Source organism: Arachis hypogaea, chromosome 12, assembly GCF_003086295.3.
Source record: "Arachis hypogaea cultivar Tifrunner chromosome 12, arahy.Tifrunner.gnm2.J5K5, whole genome shotgun sequence".
In the NCBI taxonomy this organism is placed as follows: Eukaryota; Viridiplantae; Streptophyta; class Magnoliopsida; order Fabales; family Fabaceae; genus Arachis; species Arachis hypogaea.
Window position 1 is genome coordinate 49,654,741 of NC_092047.1, and position 22,409 is coordinate 49,677,149.

At 37.8% G+C, this 22,409-nt stretch overlaps 1 non-coding gene across 1 annotated transcript; it reads right to left on the minus strand.

The window, feature by feature from the left end:
* Positions 1-3,350: 3,350 nt before the first annotated feature.
* On the minus strand, positions 3,351-3,458 carry LOC112731723 (small nucleolar RNA R71). Its single transcript, XR_003167488.1, has one exon. It is a non-coding gene; the product is annotated as a small nucleolar RNA R71 (small nucleolar RNA).
* Between the last annotated feature and the right edge of the window lie 18,951 nt (positions 3,459-22,409).

Consider the following 22,409-nt stretch of genomic DNA (forward strand, 5'->3'; position numbering starts at 1 on the left):
ACACTCCATAGATTAAGGTGTGGAGCTCTGCTGTTCCTCATGAATTAATGCAAAGTACTACTATTTTTCTATTCAATTCAACTTATTCTGCTTCTAAGATATTCATTTGCACTTCAACAGAAATGTGATGAACGTGACAATCATCATCATTCCCCCACGAACGCGTGCCTGACAACCACTTCCGTTCCACCTTAGATTGGATGATTATCTCTTGGATCTCTTAATCAGAATCTTCGTGGTGTAAGCTAGATTGATGGCGGCATTCATGAGAATCCGGAAAGTCTAAACCTTGTCTGTGGTATTCTGAGTAGGATTCTGGGATTGAATGACTGTGACGAACTTCAAACTCGCGAGTGCTGGGTGTAGTGACAGACACAAAAGGAGGGTGAATCCTATTCCAGTATGATCGAGAACCTCAGATGATTAGCCGTGCTGTGACAGAGCATTTGGACCTTTTTCACAAGAGGATAGGATGCAGCCATTGACCACGGTGATGCCTCCAGATGATTAGCCATGCAGTGACAGCGGATCGGACCATTTTCCAGAGAGGATGAAAAGTAGCCATTGACAATGGTGATGTCCTTACATAAAGCCAGCCATGAAAAGGAGTAGGACTTATTGGATGAAGACAACAGGAAAGCAGAAAGTTCAGAGGGACGAAAGCATCTCTATACCTTTATCTGAAATTCTCACCAATGATATACATAAGTATTTCTATCTTTATTTTCTGTCTATTTCTTAATTATTTTCGAAAACTCCATAATCAATTATTATCCGCCTGACTGAGATTTACAAGGTGACCATAGCTTGCTTCATACCAACAATCTCCGTGGGATCGACCCTTACTCACGTAAGGTTTATTACTTGGATGACCCAGTGCACTTGCTGGTTAGTTGTATCGAAGTTGTGAATGAAAAACGATTTATTAAGACGTGCGTACAGAATTTTTGACGCCGTTGCCTGAGATCACAATTTCGTGCACCAAGATTTTGGCGCCGTTACGGGGGATTGTTCGAGTTTGGACAACTGACGGTTCATCGTGTTGCTCAGATTGGGTAATTTTCTTCTTATTTTGTTTTCAAAAAGTTTTCAAAAAAAAAATTTTCAAAAAAAATATAAATCTTTTCAAAAATATATTTTTCTTCAGAATTTTTAAGAATGAATTCTAGTGTTTCATGATGATTTGTTGAATCCTGGCTGGCTGTAAGCCATGTCTAATCTTTTGGACTGGGGTTTCAACTTATCATCCCAAGAGCTTGTTGATTTTCACACACTTAGTTGCTCTATACATGGAAAGTATAAATATCCTCTAAAGCTTGGCTGGCTAGTAAGCCATGCCTAACCCTCAGATTGGAGCTTTAGACTAAGAATGCAAGATTCCTGGAATTCATATTAAAAATTTTGGAATCCTTATTTTTTCTTTCTCAAATAATTTTCGAAAAATCCAAAAAAATCATAAAATCATAAAAATAAAAAAAAATATTTCATGTTTCTTATTTGAGTCTTGAGTCAGTTTTTAAGTTTGGTGTCAATTGCATGTTTTAAAGTTTGCATAAAATTTTCGAAAAAATCATGCATTCATCGTGTTCTTCATGATCTTCAAGTTGTTCTTGGTAAGTCTTCTTGTTTGATCTTGATGTTTTCTTGTTTTGTGTCTTTTCTTATTTTTCATGTGCATTTTTGCATTCATAGTGTCTGAACATGAAAGATTTCTAAGTTTGGTGTCTTGCATATTTTCTTTGCATATAAAATTTTCAAAAATATGTTCTTCATGTTCATCATGATCTTCAAAGTGTTCTTGGTGTTCATCATGACATTCATAGTGTTCTTGCATTCATCACATACTTTGATCCAAAATTTTCATGCATTGCATCATTTTCATGTTTTTCTCTATCATCATTAAAAAATCAAAAATAAAAAAAAATATCTTCTCCTTTTTCTTCTCTTAAAATTTTGAAAATTAGATTTGACTTTTTTAAAAATTTCTAAAATCTAGTTATTTTTATGAGTCAAATCAAAATTTTCAAATTAAAAATCTTATCTTTTTCAAAATCTTTTTCAAAAATCAAATCTTTTTTTTTCTTATTTATTTTCGAAAATTATAAAAATATTTTTCAAAAATCTTTTTCTTCATTTTATATAATAATTTTCGAAAATATCTTCAACAATTAATGTTTTGATTCAAAAATTTCAAGTTTGTTACTTACTTGTTAAGAAAGATTCAAACTTTGAGTTCTAGAATCATATCTTGTGATTTCTTGTGAATCAAGTCATTAATTGTGATTTTAAAAGATCAAATCTTTTTCAAAATTAATTTCAATCATATCTTTTCAAAAATATCTTTTTATCATATCTTTTTCAAAAATTTGATTTTAAAATATCTTTTCTAACTTCCTATCTTCTTATCTTTTCAAAATTGATTTTCAAATTTGTTTCAACCAACTAACTAACTTTTTGTTTGTTTCTTATCTTTTTCAAAACTACTTAACTAACCCCCTCTCTCTAATTTTCGAAAATATCTCCCTCTTTTTCAAAAATTCTTTTTAATTAACTAATTGTTTCAAAATTCAATTTTAATTTATTTCTTCTTTTAATTTTCGAAAATCACTAACTATTTTTCAAAAATAATTTTTGAAAATTCTCTTTCTCTCTCATCTCCTTCTATTTTCATCTCACATCTCTGCTCTCCTCACCCTTGTGTTTCTTTCCTTACATTACATTCTTTTCCCCTTCTTCTTCTACTAACAACAAGGAAACCTCTATACCTGGCAAAAAAGATCCCTATTATTATTATTTTTCTGTTCCCTCTTTTTCATATGAGCAGGAGCAAGGACAAGAACATTCTTGTTGAAGCAGATCCAGAACCTGAAAAGACTCTGAAGAGGAAACTAGGAGAAGCTAAATTACAACAATCCAGCAAGCACCTTTCAGAAATTTTTGAGCAAGAAGAGGAGATGGCAGCCAAAAATAATAATAATGCAAGGAGGATGCTTGGTGACTTTACTGCACCTAATTCCAATTTACATGGAAGAAGCATCTCCATTTCCACCATTGAAGCAAACAACTTTGAGCTGAAACCTCAATTAGTTTCTCTGATGCAGTAGAACTGCAAGTTTCATGGACTTCCATCTGAAGATCCTTTTCAGTTCTTAACTGAATTTTTGCAGATCTGTGATACTGTTAAGACTAATGGAGTAGATCCTGAAGTCTACAGGCTCATGCTTTTCCCTTTTGCTGTAAGAGACAGAGCTAGAGTGTGGTTGGATTCTCAACCTAAAGATAGCCTAAACTCTTGGGATAAGCTGGTCAAGGCTTTCTTAGCCAAGTTCTTTCCTCCTCAAAAGCTGAGCAAGCTTAGAGTGGATGTTCAAACCTTCAGACAGAAAGAAGGTGAATCCCTCTATAAAGCTTGGGAGAGATACAAGCAACTGACCAAAAAGTGTCCTTCTGACATGCTTTCAGAATGGACCATCCTGGATATATTCTATGATGGTCTGTCTGAATTAGCTAAGATGTCATTGGACAATTCTGCAGGTGGATCCATTCACCTAAAGAAAACGCCTGCAGAAGCTCAAGAACTCATTGACATGGTTGCTAATAACTAGTTCATGTACACTTCTGAGAGGAATCCTATGAGTAATGGGACACCTCAGAAGAAGGGAGTTCTTGAAATTGATACTCTGAATGCCATATTGGCTCAGAAAAAAATATTAACTCAGCAAGTCAATATAATTTCTCAGAGTCTAAATGGAATGCAAGCTGCATCCAACAGTACTCAAAAGGCATCTTCTGAAGAAGAAGCTTATGATCCTGAGAACCCTGCAATAGCAGAGGTGAATTACATGGGTGAACCATATTGAAACACCTATAACCCCTCATGGAGAAATCACCCAAATCTCTCATGGAAGGATCAAAAGCCTCAACAAGGCTTCAATAATGGTGGAAGAACCAGGTTTAGCAATAGTAAACCATTTCCATCATCCACTCAGCAACAGACGGAGAACTCTAAACAAAATACCTCTAATTTAGCAAACTTAGTCTCTGATCTATCTAAGGCCACTGTAAGTTTCATGAATGAAACAAGGTCCTCAATTAGAAATTTGGAGGCACAAGTGGGCCAGCTGAGTAAAAGAATCACTGAAATCCCTCATAGTACTCTCCCAAGTAATACAGAAGAAAATCCAAAAGGAGAGTGCAAAGCCATTGAATTAATTACCATGGCCGAACCTGTAAGGGAGGTTGAGGACGTGAATCCCAGTGAGGAAGACCTCCTGGGATGTTCAGTGATCAATAAGGTGTTTCCCTCTGAGGAACCAAAGGAATCTGAGACTCATCTAGAGACCATAGAGATTCCATTGAACCTCCTTATGCCATTCATGAGCTCTGATGAGTATTCTTCTTCTGAAGAGAATGAGGATATTACTGAAGAGCAAGTTACCAAGTACCTTGGTGCAATCATGAAGCTGAATGACAAATTATTTGGTATTGAGACTTGGGAAGATGAACCTCCCTTGTTCACCAATGAACTAAGTGATCTGGATCAACTGAGATTGCCTCAGAAGAAACAGGATCCTGGAAAGTTCCTAATACCTTGTACCATAGGCACCATGACCTTTGAGAAGGCTCTGTGTGACCTTGGTTCAGGGATAAACCTCATGCCCCTCTCTGTAATAGAGAAACTGGGAATCTTTGGGGTGCAAGCTACTAAAATCTCATTAGAGATGGCAGATAATTCAAGAAAACAGGCTTATGGACAAGTAGAGGACGTGTTAGTAAAGGTTGAAGGCCTTTACATCCCTGCTGATTTCATAGTCCTAGATACAGGGAAGGATGAGGATGAATCCATCATCCATGGAAGACCCTTCCTAGCCACAGCTAGAGCTGTGATTGATGTTGACAGAGGTGAATTAGTCCTTCAATTGAATGAGGATTCCCTTGTGTTTAAAACTCATGGTCATCCTTCTGTAAACCTGGAAAAGAGGCACAGTAAGCTTCTCCCGCTACAGAGTCAACCAGAGCCCCCACAGTCAAACTCTAAGTTTGGTGTTGGGAGGCCATATCCAAACTCTAAGTTTGGTGTTGGGAAGTCTCAACAATGCTCTGAACATCTGTGAGGCTCCATGAGAGCCCACTGTCAAGCTATTGACATTAAAGAAGCGCTTGTTGGGAGGAAACCCAATTTTTATTAATCTAATTTTATTTTTATGTTTTCTTAGGTTCATGATCATGTGGAGTCACAAAAAAAATAGAAAAATTAAAAACAGAATCAAAAATGACAGAAAAAAATTACACCCTGGAGGAAGACCTTACTGGCGTTTAAACGCTAGTAAGAAGCATTTGGCTGGCGTTCAACGCCAGAACAGAGCATGGTTCTAGCGCTGAACGCCCAAAATGGGCAGCATCTGGGCGTTTGAACGCCAGAATTGCACCCTCGAGAAGAGCTGGCGCTGAATGCCCAGAACAAGCATGGTTCTGGCGTTCAACGCCAGAAATGGGCAACAAATGGGCGTTCAACACCCAGAACAAGCACCAATCTGGCTCTGAACGCCCAGAGTCGTGTGCAAGGGTATATTGCATGCCTAATTTGGTGCAAGGTTGTAAATCCTTAAACACCTCAGGATCTGTGGACCCCACAGAATCACCTCAGGATCTGTGGACCCCATAGAATCACCTTAGGATCTGTGGACCCCACAGGATCCCCACCTACCTCCATTCACTTCTTCTCACCCTTCTTTCACACAATCCCATAGACACTCTTCCCCAAAACTCTTCACCAATCACCTCAATCTCTCTTCCCTATCACCACTTCACCACTCACATCCATCCACTCTTCCCGATAAACCTACTTCATAAACTCCACCTACCTTCAAAATTCAAAATCACTTTCCCACCCAAAACCCACCCTTATAGCCGAACCTTACCCCCCCTCCCTTCCCTATATAAAGCCCTCCATTCTTCCTCATTTTCACACAACACAATCCTCTCTTCTCTTCTTGGCCGAATACACCTCTCCCCCCTCTCTTCCATATTTTCTTCTTCTTCTTCATCTATTTTTTCTTCTCTTGCTCGAGGGAGAGCAATATTCTAAGTTTGGTACGGTAAAAGCATAAGCTTTTTGTTTTTCCATTACCATTGATGGCACCTAAGACCGGAGAATCCTCTAGAAAAGGGAAAGGGAAGACAAAAGCTTCCACCTCCGAGTCATGGGAGATGGAAAGATTCATCTCCAAAGCTCATCAAGACCACTTTTATGATGTTGTGGCCAAGAAGAAGGTGATCCCCGAGGTCCCTTTCAAGCTCAAGAGAAATGAGTATCCGGAGATCCGACATGAAATCCAGAGAAGAGGTTGGGAAGTTCTAACAAACCCCATCCAACAAGTCGGCATCCTAATGGTTCAAGAGTTCTATGCCAATGCATGGATCACTAAGAACCATGATCAAAGTAAGAACCCGAATCCAAAGAATTATATTACAATGGTTCGGGGAAAATACTTAGATTTTAGTCCGGAAAATGTGAGGTTGGCGTTCAACTTGCCTATGATGCAAGGAGATGCACGCCCCTACACTAGAAGGGTCAACTTTAATCAAAGGTTGGACCAAGTCCTCATGGACATATGTGTGGAAGGAGATCAATGGAAGATTGACTCTAAAGGCAAGCCGGTTCAACTAAGAAGACTGGACCTCAAGCCTGTAGCTAGAGGATGGTTGGAGTTCATCCAACGCTTCATCATCCCCACTAGCAACTGAGCTGAAGTTACTGTGGATCGGGCCATCATGATCCATAGCATCATGATTGGAGAGGAAGTAGAAGTTCATGAAGTCATCTCCCTTGAACTCTACAAAATAGCCGAAAACCCTCTCCTGGGGTAAGGCTAGCTTTGCTATCTATGTTACTCAGCTGGAGCTTTCATAGAAGGAGACATTCCCATTGAGGAAGAGAAGCCCATCACTAAGAAAAGGATGGAGCAAGCAAGAGAGCCCATTCATGGATCTCAAGAAACGCATGAAGCTCATCACCATGAGATCCCGGAGATGCCTCAAATACATCTTCCTCCACAAAACTATTGGGAGCAAATCAACACCTCCCTGGGAGAATTAAGTTCCACCATGGGATAATTAAGGGTGGAACATCAAGAGCACTCCATCATCCTTCATGAAATTAGAGAAGATCAAAAAGCAATGAGGGAGGAGCAACAAAGACAAGGAAGAAACATAGAAGAGCTCAAGGACATCATTGGTTCCTCAAGAAGGAAACGCTACCATCACTAAGGTGGACTCATTCCTTGTTCTTACTTTCTCTGTTTTTCGTTTTCTATGTTAAGTGCTTATCTATGTTTCTGTCTTCACTACATGATCATTAGTATTTAGTAACTATGCCTTAAAGTTATGAATGTCCTATGAATCCATCACCTCTCTTAAATGAAAAATGTTTTAATTCAAAAGAACAAGAAGTACATGAGTTTCGAATTTATCCTTGAACTTAGTTTAATTATATTGATGTGGTGACAATACTTTTTGTTTTCTGAATGAATGCTTGAACAGTGCATATGTCTTTTGAAGTTGTTGTTTATGAATGTTAAATATGTTGGCTCTTGAAAGAATGATGACAAAGAGACATGTTATTTGATAATCTGAAAAATCATCAAAATGATTCTTGAAGCAAGAAAAAGCAGCAAAGAACAAAGCTTGCAAAAAAAAAAATGGCGAAAAAAATAGAAAAAAAAGAGAGAAAAAGCAAGCAGAAAAAGCCAAAAGCTCTTAAAACTAAGAGGCAAGAGCAAAAAGCCAATAACCCTTAAAACCAAAAGGCAAGGGTAAATAAAAAGGATCCCAAGGCTTTGAGCATCAGTGGATAGGAGGGCCTAAAGGAATAAAATCCTGGCCTAAGCGGCTAAACCAAGCTGTCCCTAACCATGTGCTTGTGGCGTGAAGGTGTCAAGTGAAAACTTGAGACTGAGCGGTTAAAGTCAAGGTCCAAAGCAAAAGAAGAGTGTGCTTAAGAACCCTGGACACCTCTAATTGGGGACTTTAGCAAAGCTGAGTCACAATTTGAAAAGGTTCACCCAGTTATGTGTCCGTGGCATTTATGTATCCGGTGGTAATACTGGAAAACAAAGTGCTTAGGGCCACGGCCAAGACTCATAAAGTAGCTGTGTTCAAGAATCAACATACTGAACTAGGAGAATCAATAACACTATCTGAACTCTGAGTTCCTATAGATGCCAATCATTCTGAACCTCAATGGATAAAGTGAGATGCCAAAACTATTCAAGAGGCAAAAAGCTACAAGTCCCGCTCATCTGATTGGAGCTATGTTTCATTAATAGTTTGGAATTTATAGTATATTCTCTTCTTTTTATCTTATTTGATTTTCATTTGCTTGGGGACAAGCAACAATTTAAGTTTGGTGTTGTGATGAGCGGATAATTTATACGCTTTTTGGCATTGTTTTTAGTATGTTTTTAGTAGAATCTAGTTACTTTTAGGGATGTTTTCATTAGTTTTTATGCTAAATTCACATTTCTGGACTTTACTTTGAGTTTGTGTGTTTTTCTGTGATTTCAGGTATTTTCTGGCTGAAATTGAGGGACTTGAGCAAAAATCAGATTCAGAGGTTGAAGAAGGACTGCTGATGCTGTTGGATTCTGACCTCCCTGCACTCAAAGTGGATTTTCTGGAGCTACAGATCTTAAAATGGCGCACTTTCAATTGCGTTGAAAAGTAGACATCCAGGGCTTTCCAGCAATATATAATAGTCCATACTTTGGCTGAGTTTAGACGATGTAAAAGGGCGTTGAACGCCAGTTCTATGCTGCTGTCTGGAGTTAAACGCCAGAAACACGTTACAAGCCAGAGTTGAACGCCAGAAATACGTTACAAACTGGCGTTCAACTCCAAGAATGACCTCTCCATGTGGAAACTTCAAGCTCAGCCCAAGCACACACCAAGTGGGCCCCGGAAGTGGATTTATGCATCAATTACTTACTTCTGTAAACCCTAGTAACTAGTTTAGTATAAATAGGACTTTTTACTATTGTATTAGACATCTTGGCATCTTTGGACGCCTAGTTCTTAGATCAAAGGGGCTGGCCGTTCGGCCATGCCTGAACCTTTCACTTATGTATTTTCAACGGTAGAGTTTCTACACTCCATAGATTAAGGTGTGGAGCTCTGCTGTTCCTCATGAATTAATGCAAAGTACTACTGTTTTTCTATTCAATTCAACTTATTCCGCTTCTAAGATATTCATTTGTACTTCAACATGAATGTGATGAATGTGACAATCATCATCATTCCCCCACGAACGCGTGCCTGACAACCACTTCCGTTCCACCTTAGATTGGATGATTATCTCTTGGATCTCTTAATCAGAATCTTCGTGGTGTAAGCTAGATTGATGGCGGCATTCATGAGAATTCGGAAAGTCTAAACCTTGTCTGTGGTATTCCGAGTAGGATTCTGGGATTGAATGACTGTGACAAACTTCAAACTCGCGAGTGCTGGGCGTAGTGATAGACGCAAAAGGAGGGTGAATCCTATTCCAGTATGATCGAGAACCTCAGATGATTAGCCGTGCTCTGACAGAGCATTTGGACCTTTTTCACAAGAGGATAGGATGCAGCCATTGACCACGGTGATGCCTCCAGATGATTAGCCATGCAGTGACAGCGCATCGGACCATTTTCCAGAGAGGATGAAAAGTAGCCATTGACAACGGTGATGTCCTTACATAAAGTCAACCATGGAAAGGAGTAGGATTGATTGGATGAAGACAGCAGGAAAGCAGAAGTTCAGAGGGACGAAAGCATCTCTATACCTTTATCTGAAATTCTCACCAATGATATACATAAGTATTTCTATCTTTATTTTCTGTCTATTTATTAATTATTTTCGAAAACTCCATAATCAATTATTATCCGCCTGACTGAGATTTACAAGGTGACCATAGCTTGCTTCATACCAACAATCTCCGTGGGATCGACCCTTACTCACGTAAGGTTTATTATTTGGACGACCCAGTGCACTTGCTGGTTAGTTCTATCGAAGTTGTGAATGAAAAACGATTTATTAAGACGTGCGTACAGAATTTTTTACGCCGTTGCCTGAGATCACAATTTCGTGCACCAAGGACTTTCTCATAGGTTGTACTAGGGCTAGGGTCAAGGTAGGATACATATGGTCAAGTGAGCTTGAAATTCGAATCTTTGATTAACTTAAACTTCCCACCTAACCTATGACAACCTATACAATTCTAAACAAACCTAATTACCGATTCTTCACTTTTTCACACACTCATGCATTCTATTTTTGGTCACCACACATATGCATTGATCTTTATTGAGCTTTACTTGGGGCATTTTGTCCCCTTTTTTATTGCAATTCTTTTTTCTTTCTTTTCTATATATTTTCTTTTTCTTGTTATATATATATATATATATATATATATATATATATTTTTTTTTTTTTTTCTTTTTTTTTTTGTTTTTCTCAATTTTTTTTCTCAAACTAAAACATATACAAGAGCATCAATGCATATGGTTTACACATGATTAATACATGAGTATGTTCCCAATTCCCAAGATTTTTAACAAAAATACAAAAATACCTTTTTATTCCCTCCCAATGTTCCCAACTCTCCCAAAATCAAATGATAAACACTCTCACTAGCCTAAGCTAATCAAAGATCCAAATTAAGGGATATTTATTGTTTTTCACTTAGGCTTGTAATGTGCTACAATTAAAAACAAATGGGTTAAGCATAGGCTCAAAATTGGCTAACAATGGAAGATAGAAGGTAGGCTATTTGGGTAAGTGAGCTATTTGAACAATGGCTTCAATCATGTAAATGCATGTATACACAAAATAAGGGACATATAGAATTAAACAAATCAAAGATTACAATCATAGAAAGAGAATAATACACACAAGAATGAAAATAAGTGGTTATATATGATGTAACCACACAATTAGGCTCAAATCTCACATGCTTGTGTTCTTAACTCAAAAACATGATCCACAAGTGTATAATTCAAGCATGTTCTAAAAATTTTTTTTTTCTTTTTTTTTTTTCAATTGGGGTGCCCTATAGATAAAATCCTTGGAAGATATCATGATTTTGACTAAGCTTAATGTATACATATGCAATGCAACCAAAAATCCTAAAAGACCTAAAAATGAAATGCAAAAGTGTTGGGATTAGAAACTTGTCACCCAAAAATGCCGAACGGTCGGACGACCTCCCCACACTTAAAAGTTTGCACCGTCCTCGGTGCACTAAATGAGTAAGGGGGTACGGCGACTTTCCGAGTTGCTACCTTTAGCTGGTAGGTCAACCGGTGCTACGTGTTCTTCCTTCCGCTTCCATTTCTGCTTATGGTGCATCGATCATGAAAAATAAAATAAACACCGTAAGATGAGAAAATACAAAAGGAAGGAAGCGGGTATTATTGGAATGAGGTAAATGACTAGAATTGAGTGGGTGAATTGGTGTGACATTGATGAAAAATAGGTGTGTGGGTTCTAAAATTGCGCGCAGTTTAGAACACACACGCACATATTAGTATAAAAAGCTGTGTCACATTTACACAAAAGAAAACACACATTTCACTCATTCTAGTGTGCTTGAAATACTTCAAAATACTTGTAGGGTAAGTCAACCACACAAGTAGTGAAGAGGCACGAAAGCATTCAAGCAATTAATCAAGCAATTGTGAAATTGGATAGTGCATGGACATTGATTGATGTGTAAGTAAATTTGATGAACAAAATAGTATAAAGAGCTCACACATCATACAATGACACATATTGAAGTTGTTGCAACACCTAAGTGACATAGAGGTGAATTACATGGATGCTATGGAACTTAGGAAAAAGGATATAGAAGTCAAAAATCAATTACATAGCAAGCATGGTCCACAAAGCTTGAAAAGCTCAAAAATACGTCACTAGGTAAGCTTTGATCCAATTTCACAATTCTACAATCTCAATGCATGAAATAAGTGATGTGAATAAGGGTAAACCATAAACAAGCATCACCTAAAAAAATGCAATGATAATATACAATTGCCTAACAATAGATGATGAATGCATGGTGGCCAAAACATGCAATTCAAAAGAGTTAAGAAGCATGAAGGCAATGTAACATGTACTTGGTATTCAAAAGCATTAAACATGAAAATTTCCGAACCAAGTAACCAAATATAACCTCAATAAAGAATCCAACAATGACAATTAACATCAATGATGTTAAACTAACATCCTATCAATAAGTAGCAACAGTAAACAGTAAACAAGATTAGTAATCTAACACTTATAATGAAAAACAAAAATTAAACTTAACTAACTGACGTCGGGATTTTTCCCAGCAAAGAATATCATAAAAACAGTCGCGTTGTAGATATAGTCTCTAAACCGACAGAAATCCCTTCGTACAAACGTTTTGGGTGTCACAAGTAACAAACCCCTTTAGAAATTCTTAACCGAGTATTCAAACCTCGGGTCGTCTTCTCAAGGAACTGCGAGGAAGTATGTTCTTATTATTGGCTATAAAGGTTGTAATCAGGGTTTAGAAGATGAGAAGCAAGTAATTTTAATAACAAGTAAAGTAAGTGGCAATTAGAATAAATAAATACTGTAAAGCAGACTTTTGGCAAGGTAAGAGAAGTTGGAGATCCAACGTAGTTATCTCTCTCAACTATAATGAAAGTTGAATCTAAACTCCACTTGATCAACCTGTACTAGGGCAAAGGAAAGTCAAGGGACTAATTAAATTGACCTTTGAATCCTATTTATTTCCTAAGAAAAGGTTGGGATTACTTAAGTTCAGCTCAATTAGCAAGATAACGATTATCAATTATGTTGAGTTTAATAACTGTTGAGTTACTGAATTCTTAACCAGGACCAAAAGGGAAAAAAGTAAAATTGCTGGAATAATAAAAATATCCTTAGATGGGAAGCAATGGTAACTTAAATCAAAGAGAACAATCATAAACTGAAAATACCTCAAATATTATTAATTCAAATAACAGTCTGCAACATAGGAGAAAATCATAAATCCAATTATAAGGGCAAATAGCCAACTCAGATACTGGAATAAATAAATAAAGTGAAAGGGAAGTTTAAAACAAAGAAATATAAAACCTGGATTGAGAGTCACTCTTAAAATAAGAAGAAATCCTAAATCCTAAGAGAGAGAGAGAGAGAAGATCTCCCTCTCAACTAAATCTAAATCATTGAAAAGTAAAAATATGCGAGCTCCCTTTGAATGGGTGCATTCCCACACTTTATAACCTCTGGTCTATGCTGTCTGTACTTGGATCTGGGCCAAAAAGGGCTTCAGAATTTGCTGGGGGCGTATTCTGCAATTTCTGGTGCATGGCCTCTGTCACCCATCCGCGTGGGTCACGCGGTCGCGTCATTCGGAGCTTTTCCTTGCCATGCGATCGCGTCAGTCATGCGACCGCATCATGTGCGTTCTGCTTAAGACGCGCGGTCGCGTCAGTCATGCGGCCGCGTCGTTGCTGATTCATGCTTGGCACGCGATCGCGTCATCCATGTGATCGTGTGGATACCAGTTTCCTTAAAGCTCCGTTTTGCTTTCTCCTTCTATTTTTGTATGTTTCCTTTTCCGTCCTTTAAGTCATTCTGCCTTAGAAAATCTAAAACTACTCAACACACTGATCACGGCATCGAATGGAAATAAAGGTAATTAAATTAATTAATTTTAAAGCTTAGGAAACATGTTTTTTATTTACATCACATAATAAGGAAGGGAAAGTAAAACCATGCAACTAATGTGAATAAGTCGGTGAAGGATTGTATAAATCACTCAAATTAAGCACAAAAGAACTCATGAAATATGGGTTTATCACTAACTAAGAAAAATGGTGTTATATGATGTTTGGTAGTGTTGGATGATGTTTGAAGGGTGGAAAGAAGAGAAGAGAGAAGAAAGAAAGAAATGGAAAGAGGAGAAGAAAAGAAGGTGAGTGAAACAGGGCAATCCACGCGTGCGCGTCATGTGCGCGTGAGCATGGATTGATGAAATGGAAGCGGCGCGTACACACGCAGTGCGCGGACGCGTGCATGGCAAGGCAGATAGTCGATGCGAACGCGCAAGGTACGCGTGCGCATGCCTTGGGGCACAAAGTTGGCACACTCGGGGCACAAAGTTGGCACAACTCTCGGGTAGATGTATGGGAAGTGGAAAAAACTCAATCAACGCGTACGCGTATATGACGCGTGCGCGTGGATGGCCGAAAATACTTGGGTCACGCGTACGCGTGGAGTGCACGTGCGCGTGGGTGGTGCTCTATTTTTCAAAATTTTTCTATGTTTTTGCACCAAACCAAGCATTCCAAACCTCCAAATTACTACCAAAATATCATAAAACCTTATTTAACCTACTAGACTACCAAACAAACTTAACAATTCAATCAAAACATGAGATTAAACTTGTTTTACCAATATGTACAAAAAGGGAAAGATGAAAAGATGTTACCATAGTGGGGTGTCTCCCACCTAGCACTTTTGTTTATTGTCCTTAAGTTGGACTTATGGGGAGCTCCTCTTAAGGTGGCTTGTGCTTGAAGCTATCCTTGAACATCTACCAATGCTTGAGTCTCCAATAAGCTCCATTCTTCAATTTTAATATCTTCAAGTTTTGATGGAGTTCTTCACAAACCATGAGCTCCCAAATTTGATTCTCCTTGTGCGATCCGGGATCCCACATTTTGTTTTGACACCCATCTTCAAATTGATCATCATGATTCCAATTGGAAGGTTTAGTCTTGGAATTATCAAAGAAGCCTCCAAATAACTTCCTAGACCCATGCAATTTGGTTCTACACCAACCATTTCCATTTAACTTCGAGCATACAACCATTATGAACTTAGAGTGATGTTAACAACCACTACACAACTCTCTCCTACTCTTGACTCCACAAAGAGTTCTAAGTTGCCCATCCATCTCAAGCAAACCATATTCAAGTGAGAAATTAAAGCTTAGGGATAAGAATTTTACCCACTTGAATATTGTATTGGATGGTGACTTAGGAAGGGGGACCTCCCTACACTTAGCCAATGTGAGATCCATTCCCTTGTGCTCTTCCTTTGTATCTTCCACCTCTTTGCAACTTTCCTTAACTTCTTCCTCTTGGTGTCTTGCTTCCAATTCAATCTTTTCTTCATTGCACACCAAAGGCATGAGAGGTTGTGCATCTTCTTCTTTGACCTCAATTTCAAGCCCAATGGGAGAGGATTCAATTGTAGATAGGAACTCCTTAATGATTGAATCCATCTCTTGATCAACCTCTTCAAAGGCTTCAACCACTTCTTCTGGCTCAATTATCTTAACTTCCTCCTCTTGTTGCACTCCTTGCTTCAACTCCTCTTCTTCACCTTGAAGCTCTAAACTCACTCCCTCACTAGGCTTCTTAATTGCTTCTCCACATTTGTCAATGGGAGTGCCTTGGTTGCTTAGGCTTAGTCAGGTGGAGGCCATATTGCTAACGGCTTCCACTAGGATAACCATCTTGGCTCCTAGCTCTTTAAACTTCTTTTCATCCTCCTCTTGTCGCCTTAAGATATGAGATTCAAGATCTCTCAATTCCAACATGGAGGCTTCGTCGGAGGGCGGTGGTGGAAGAGAGGGTTCATTGTTTGGGAAGGGAGTTTCATAATTGGAAGTTGGTTCATCTTGGTAAGGGTACGGAGATGGTGTATATTGAGGTGGTTCTTGATAGTAGTTGTGTTGGAATTGTTGTGGTTCCATGTATGGTTCATATGGTTCATAAGGTGGTTGGTATGGTGGATAAGGATTATGGTCATAATGAGGTGTTTGGTGGTAGGGGGCTTGTGAGTAAGGTGGTTCAAAGTCATGTTGAGGGGGTGGTTCATAGGCATGTGGTGGTGGTTGTTGACAATTACAATAAGAGTCACCACATCCATTAGATTGATATGCATTAGGATTAGAATTATACCCATAAGAATCCGGAGGTTGTTGTTGCCAAGAAGGGTGATCAATCCTTTGAGGCTCCTCCCACCTTTGATTGTTCCATCCTTGATGCACATCTTCATTGTAGCTCCCATTTCCTACAACATAGTTTGAACCAAACTCATAGCCAAACTGGTGAGAATTCATAAAAGCAAACAAAAACAAAAACTAACAAAAATAAGAAACAAAGTCCTAAAGCTAACAAAAACTAACAAACAATCAAAAGGCAAACATATTCACAATATTTACAATAGCCAATAACATAACACCATTGCAACTCCCCGGCAACAGCGCGATTAATTTGACACAAGGATTTGTACCGGTTCGGAATTCCACAAAATAATTCCGTTGTTAGTATAGTCCAAACCGATAGTCAATCCTCAAATCAAATTAAATTTGAGTTGTCACAAAGAACAAACCCCAAATAAGAATTAATCGGAGTATTTAGACTCCGGGTCGTCTTACGAGGAATTGCAATGAAGTGTATGATTATTGGCTATGAAGGGGTAAAGGGGGGTTTGGTTGATAATTGGGCAATAAAATATAAAGGAGCAAGAATTTAAATGACAAGAAGAGTAAATCAAGCAAGTAAATAAGAGAAAGCAAGTAATAAAGAGAGACATTCATGGCAAGTGTTGAGATCATAGGCTTTCTATCCTAGTCATGCAATGATTAATTCATCTTATTTAGTCAACTCCAACAAATAGGGAGAAAGTCAAACAAGATTAATCAATCATACCACAATAATAACAAGAATTTATCTTATTACGTCATCTCCAACATTGGAAGAAGGTATCATATTATCTTCCATGAGAGAAAGTCTAACAAGACTAGCTAATCTCAATCCAAAAGTCCTAATCAACTTACTAATTAAATTAGCAAAAGATTAGCGTCAATGGAAACAATATTAGCTAACGACTCTAGATCACCAACATAAGTTGGGTTTTCATTACTCAAGATTACCCAATTACTCTTTCCAAGCCAAGAATGCTCAAAATCTACTCTAAAGCCCAACCAAGCATTTTGTCAAACACTTGGTGGGTACAAAGGGAAAGCATGGTAAATGTGCAAGAATGATAAATCTACCAACTATAAATTGCAAGGAAACAAGATCAACAACTCAAATCAACAATAAAGAAACATCAAACATTAAATTCCATTAAAAGTAAATCAAATCCAACAAGAGCATCCATGAACATAAAAGAGAGCAAAAAGGGAAATTAACATTACAAATCAAGAGAATGAAAGAGTAGAGCAAGAATTCATAAAAGAAACAAGATGAAAACATGTAATTGAACCTAAATCTAAGAGAGATTAACCTAACCTAATTCTAGAGAGAAGAGGGAGCTTCTCTCTCTAGAAACTAACCTACACGATGCTATACTACCAAACAATTTCTCCCCCTTTACCCAAGCTTGAATTCTGCATGAAATAGCATTAGAAATGAGTTGGGTTGGGCCCAAAGTGCTTCAGAAATCGCTGGGCGCAATTTCACATTAGTGGGCCACGTGCTCAATCGGCGTGCACGCGTACATGGCACGTTCGCGCACCTTAACGTGAAGCAACATATGACAAATTTTATATTATTTCGAAGCCCCAGATGTTAGCTTTTCAACACAACTAAAACCGCCTCATTTGGACCTCTGTAGCTCAAGTTATGGTCGTTTGAGTGCGAAGAGGTCAGGCTTGACAGCTTTACGGTTCCTTCATTTCTTCATGAGTTCTCCCACTTTGCATGCTTTTCTCCTCACTTCTTCTATCCAATATTTGCCTTATTGGTATGCGAAATTGTTACTCAGGTTGTGAATTGTTGTTCGAAATTGATTCCCTGGCAATGGCACCAAAAACGGATGCACAGAACCATGGTCTAAACATATCTTCACAACTTCGCATAACTAACCAGCAAGTGCACTGGGTCGTCCAAGTAATACCTTACGTGAGTAAGGGTCGAATCCCACGGAGATTGTTGGTATGAAGCAAGCTATGGTCACCCTGTAAATCTCAGTCAGGCAGATATAAAATAGTTATGGAGTTTTCGAAAATAATATAATAAAATAAGGATAGAAACACTTATGTAATTCATTGGTGAGAATTTCAGATAAGCGTGTAGAGATGCTTTCGTTCCTCTAAATCTCTGTTTTCCTGCTGTCTTCATTCAATCAATCTTACTCCTTTCCATGGCTGGCTTTATGCAAGGGCATCACCGTTGTCAATGGCTACATCCCCTCCTCTTGTGAAAATGGTCCAAATGATCTGTCACAGCACGGCTAATCATCTGAGGTTCCCGATCATGCTGGAATAGGATTCACCCTCCTTTTGTGTCTGTCATTATGCCCAGCAATCGTGAGTTTGAAGCTCGTCACAGTCATTCAATCCCAGAATCCTACTCGGAATACTATAGACAAGGTTTAGACTTTCCGGATTCTCATGAATGCCGCCATCAATCTAGCTTACACCATGAAGATTCTGGTTAAGAGATCTAAGAGATACTCATTCAATCTAAGGTAGAACGGAAGTGGTTGTCAGGCACGCGTTCATAGGAAATGATGATGATTGTCACGTTCATCACATTCAGGTTGAAGTGCGAATGAATATCTTAGAAGCGAAATAAGATGAACTGAATAGAAAAACAGTAGTACTTTGCATTAATCTTTGAGGAACAGCAGAGCTCCACACCTTAATCTATGGAGTGCAGAAACTCTACCGTTTGAAAATACATAAGTGAAAGGTCCAGGCATGGCCGAATGGCCAGCCCCTCTGATCTAAGAACCAGGCGTCCATAGATGATCCAAAGATCAAAAGATAATCCAAAGATGATTCCAAAGATGTCTAATACAATAGTAAAAGGTCCTATTTATAATAAACTAGCTACTAGGGTTTACAGAAGTAAGTAATTGATGCATAAATCCACTTCCGGGGCCCACTTGGTGTGTGCTTGGGCTGAGCTTGAAGTCTACACGTGGAGAGGTCATTCTTGGAGTTGAACGCCATCTTTTGTGCCAGTTTGGGCGTTGAACTCCACTTTGCAACTTGTTTCTGGCGCTGGTCGCCAGAATTGGGCAGAGAACTGGCGTTGAACGCCATATTGCGTCGTCTAAACTTGGGTAAAGTATGAACTATTATATATTACTGGAAAGCCCTGGATGTCTACTTTCAAACTCAATTGGAAGCGTGCCAATTTGAGTTTTGTAGCTCTAGAAAATCCATTTTGAGTGCAGGGAGGTCAGAATCCAACAGCATCAGCAGTCCTTCTTCAACCTCTGAATCTGATTTTTGCTCAAGTCCCTCAATTTCAGCCAGAAAATACCTGAAATCACAGAAAAACACACAAACTCATAGTAAAGTCCAGAAATGTGAATTAAACATAAAAACTAATGAAAACATCCCTAAAAGTAACTAGATTCTACTAAAAATATACTAAAAACAATGCCAAAAAGCGTATAAATTATCCGCTCATCACTTATGAACCTGAAATTACTCAAAAAACATATCAAGGCATCGAATGGAATTAAAATGAATTAAAATCACTAATTTTAGGGCCTAAAAAGTACGTTTTCACATTTAAGCACAAATTAAGGGAGAATTGCAAAACCATGCTATTTTATTGAATAAATGTGGGAAAAGGTGATAAAATCCCCCAAAATAAGCACAAGATAAACCACAAAATCGGGGTTTATCACAACCTTAACTAAAGACCTCATGATTTTTGGTATGTCTATATTCTATAATTGTTGATTGGTTAGATGAAGAACAAAGTTATAGAAAGTAAGAATAAAAAGAAGAATAGAGTGATTAACCCAATAAACACTGAGTGACTAGAGAGTAAACACAAAATCCAGTGAGGGTTCATTAGCTCAATAACATATATCTCTGCTGAAATTATTAATTGTCTTGCAAGTTTATAAAATGTTTTTCTCTCCCATTTCAATTGTAAAGGCACTTTATCAATTATCTAAGGTTTGGCTATATATATATATGACTCCTTGAGAATGTGAATTAATTCAACTACATGCAAGCTTTATATACAAGTGAATAAAAATTAGAATTGCATGATGCATCTAGATAGTTGCATTTAGAGTAGATAGCATTGCATGAGATTCCACCACTTTAACCTTAACTTACTCTTTATCTTGGACTTAGCATGAGGACATGCTATTATTTAAGTGTGGGGAGGTTGATAAACCCATATTTTATGATATATTTTGTGCTTAATCTGAGTGATTTATTCAATCCTTCACCCACTTATTCATATTAATTGCATGGTTTTACTTTACCTTCCTTATTATGTGATGTATGTGAAAAACATGTTTCCTATGCTTAAAAAAAATTATTTTGATTACCCTTTATTTCCATTCGATGCCGTGATTCGTGTGTTGAGTAGTTTCAGATCTTCTAAGGCAGGAATGACTTAAAGGATGGAAAGGAAACATACAAAAATGGAAGGAAAGCACAAAATAGAGTTTTTGAAGAAGCTGGCAGCCACGCGATCGCATGGGCGACGCGGCCGCATGCCAAAGCGAAAAGGCATTGACGCGGCCGCATGACTGACACGACCGCATGATAAGGAAAACCCCGAATGACGCGACCGCGTGAGCCACGCGGACGCGTGACAGAGGCCATGCACCAGAAATTGCAGAAAACGCTCATAGCGAATTCTGAAGCCCTTTTTGGCCCAAATCCAAGTCCAGAAGGCATAGACCAGAGGTTATGAAGTGGGGGAATGCATCCATTTAGCGGAGAGTCTCCAGTTAGTTAGTTTTCCATGATTTAGATTTAGTTTTGAGAGAGGTTCTCTCCTCTCTCTTTAGGATTAGGATTTAGATTTAGGATTTTATTCGCTTTCCAGATTATCTCTTTATCAGGTTCAATATTTCTTTTTATTATTTTCTCAATTTAATTATGAATTCTTCCATGTTACAGATTTCTCTTTGAATTAATGTTATTTGAGGTATTTTAGTTTAATATTGCTTTCTTTTATTTGTGTTACTTTTATCCCCAATCTGAAGACATTTTTATTCCAGTAGATTTACTTTTCCCTTTTGGTCTTGGTTAAGAAATCAGTAACTCAGGAGTTATCAAACTCAAACATGATTGATAATCGTTATCTTTGCTAATTGAATTGAACTTCAATAATCCCAATCTTTCCTTAGGGATTAACTAGGATTTGAGGATCTAACTAATTAGTCACTTGACCTTTCCTTGCTCTAGTAAAGGTTAACTAAGTGGAATTAAGATTCAATTTTCATCATCATTGATAAGGGTAACTAGGATAGGACTTCTAATTTCTCATACCTTGCCAAAAGTGTGTTTTACAGTTATTTATTTACTTTACAGTCTTTTATTTATTTTAATTGAAATATAAATTACTTGCTCCCTACCTTCGAAACCCCAATTTACAATCTTCATAACCAATAATAAGAACATACTTTCTTGTAATTCCTTGAGAAGATGACCCGAGGTTTAAATACTTCGGTTATCAATTTATTTAGGGGTTTGTTACTTGTGACAACTAAAACGTTTGTACGAAGGGATTTCTGTTGGTTTAGAGACTATATCTACAACGCGACTGTTTTTATAAAATTCTTTACTGGCAACAATCCTAACGTCAGGCTCCCTTCTCAAGAATTCATCTCTCCCATAATGTGAGCCATCATTCAAGTTTCCATTACCTACAACATAGTCATAACCATATCCAAAACCACAAGGATGAGAATTCATATGGAAAAGAAGAAGTCGAAACAAAAATCTCAAAAAGGCAAAGAAAAGTAAACTCCTAATTACTAACATGACCTAGAAATAACCAAAAAACTAAATATTCACAATATGCACATATTCACAATAGCCAATAACATAACACCATTGCAATCCCCGGCAACGACGCCATTTTGATGAGAGATTTTTGACAGTTTAGAATTTCACAAATAAAATCCCGTTGCAAGTATAGTTTCCAAACCAACAAAGAATCTTTTCATACAAAAGCTTGGTTGTCACAAGTACAAACCCCTATAAAAATAACCAAAGTATTCAAACCTCTGGTCGTTCTCCCTAGGAATTGCAATAAAGTGTTCAATTATTGGCTATGAAGTATCTTTTGGGGTTTTTGAGATAAGAAACAAGAAATGTAAATGACAAAAGAGATAAACTAACAATTAAGGAAGCTCTTGGCAAGGTATGAGAATTAGAAGTCCTATTCTAATTATCATCATCAATTGTGACATGAGAATTGTTCATTGCTCCCACTTAGTTAACCTCTAACTATGAAGGAAAGTCAAGTGGATACAATCAACTTGAGACCACAAGTCCTAGTCTAATCAAAGTGAAAGACTAGCTTTAGTGACATTCAAGTTAATTAGCAACTTCTAATCATCAATCAACAAGAGAGTTTGATAATTCAAGAGTCACCAATTACTCAACC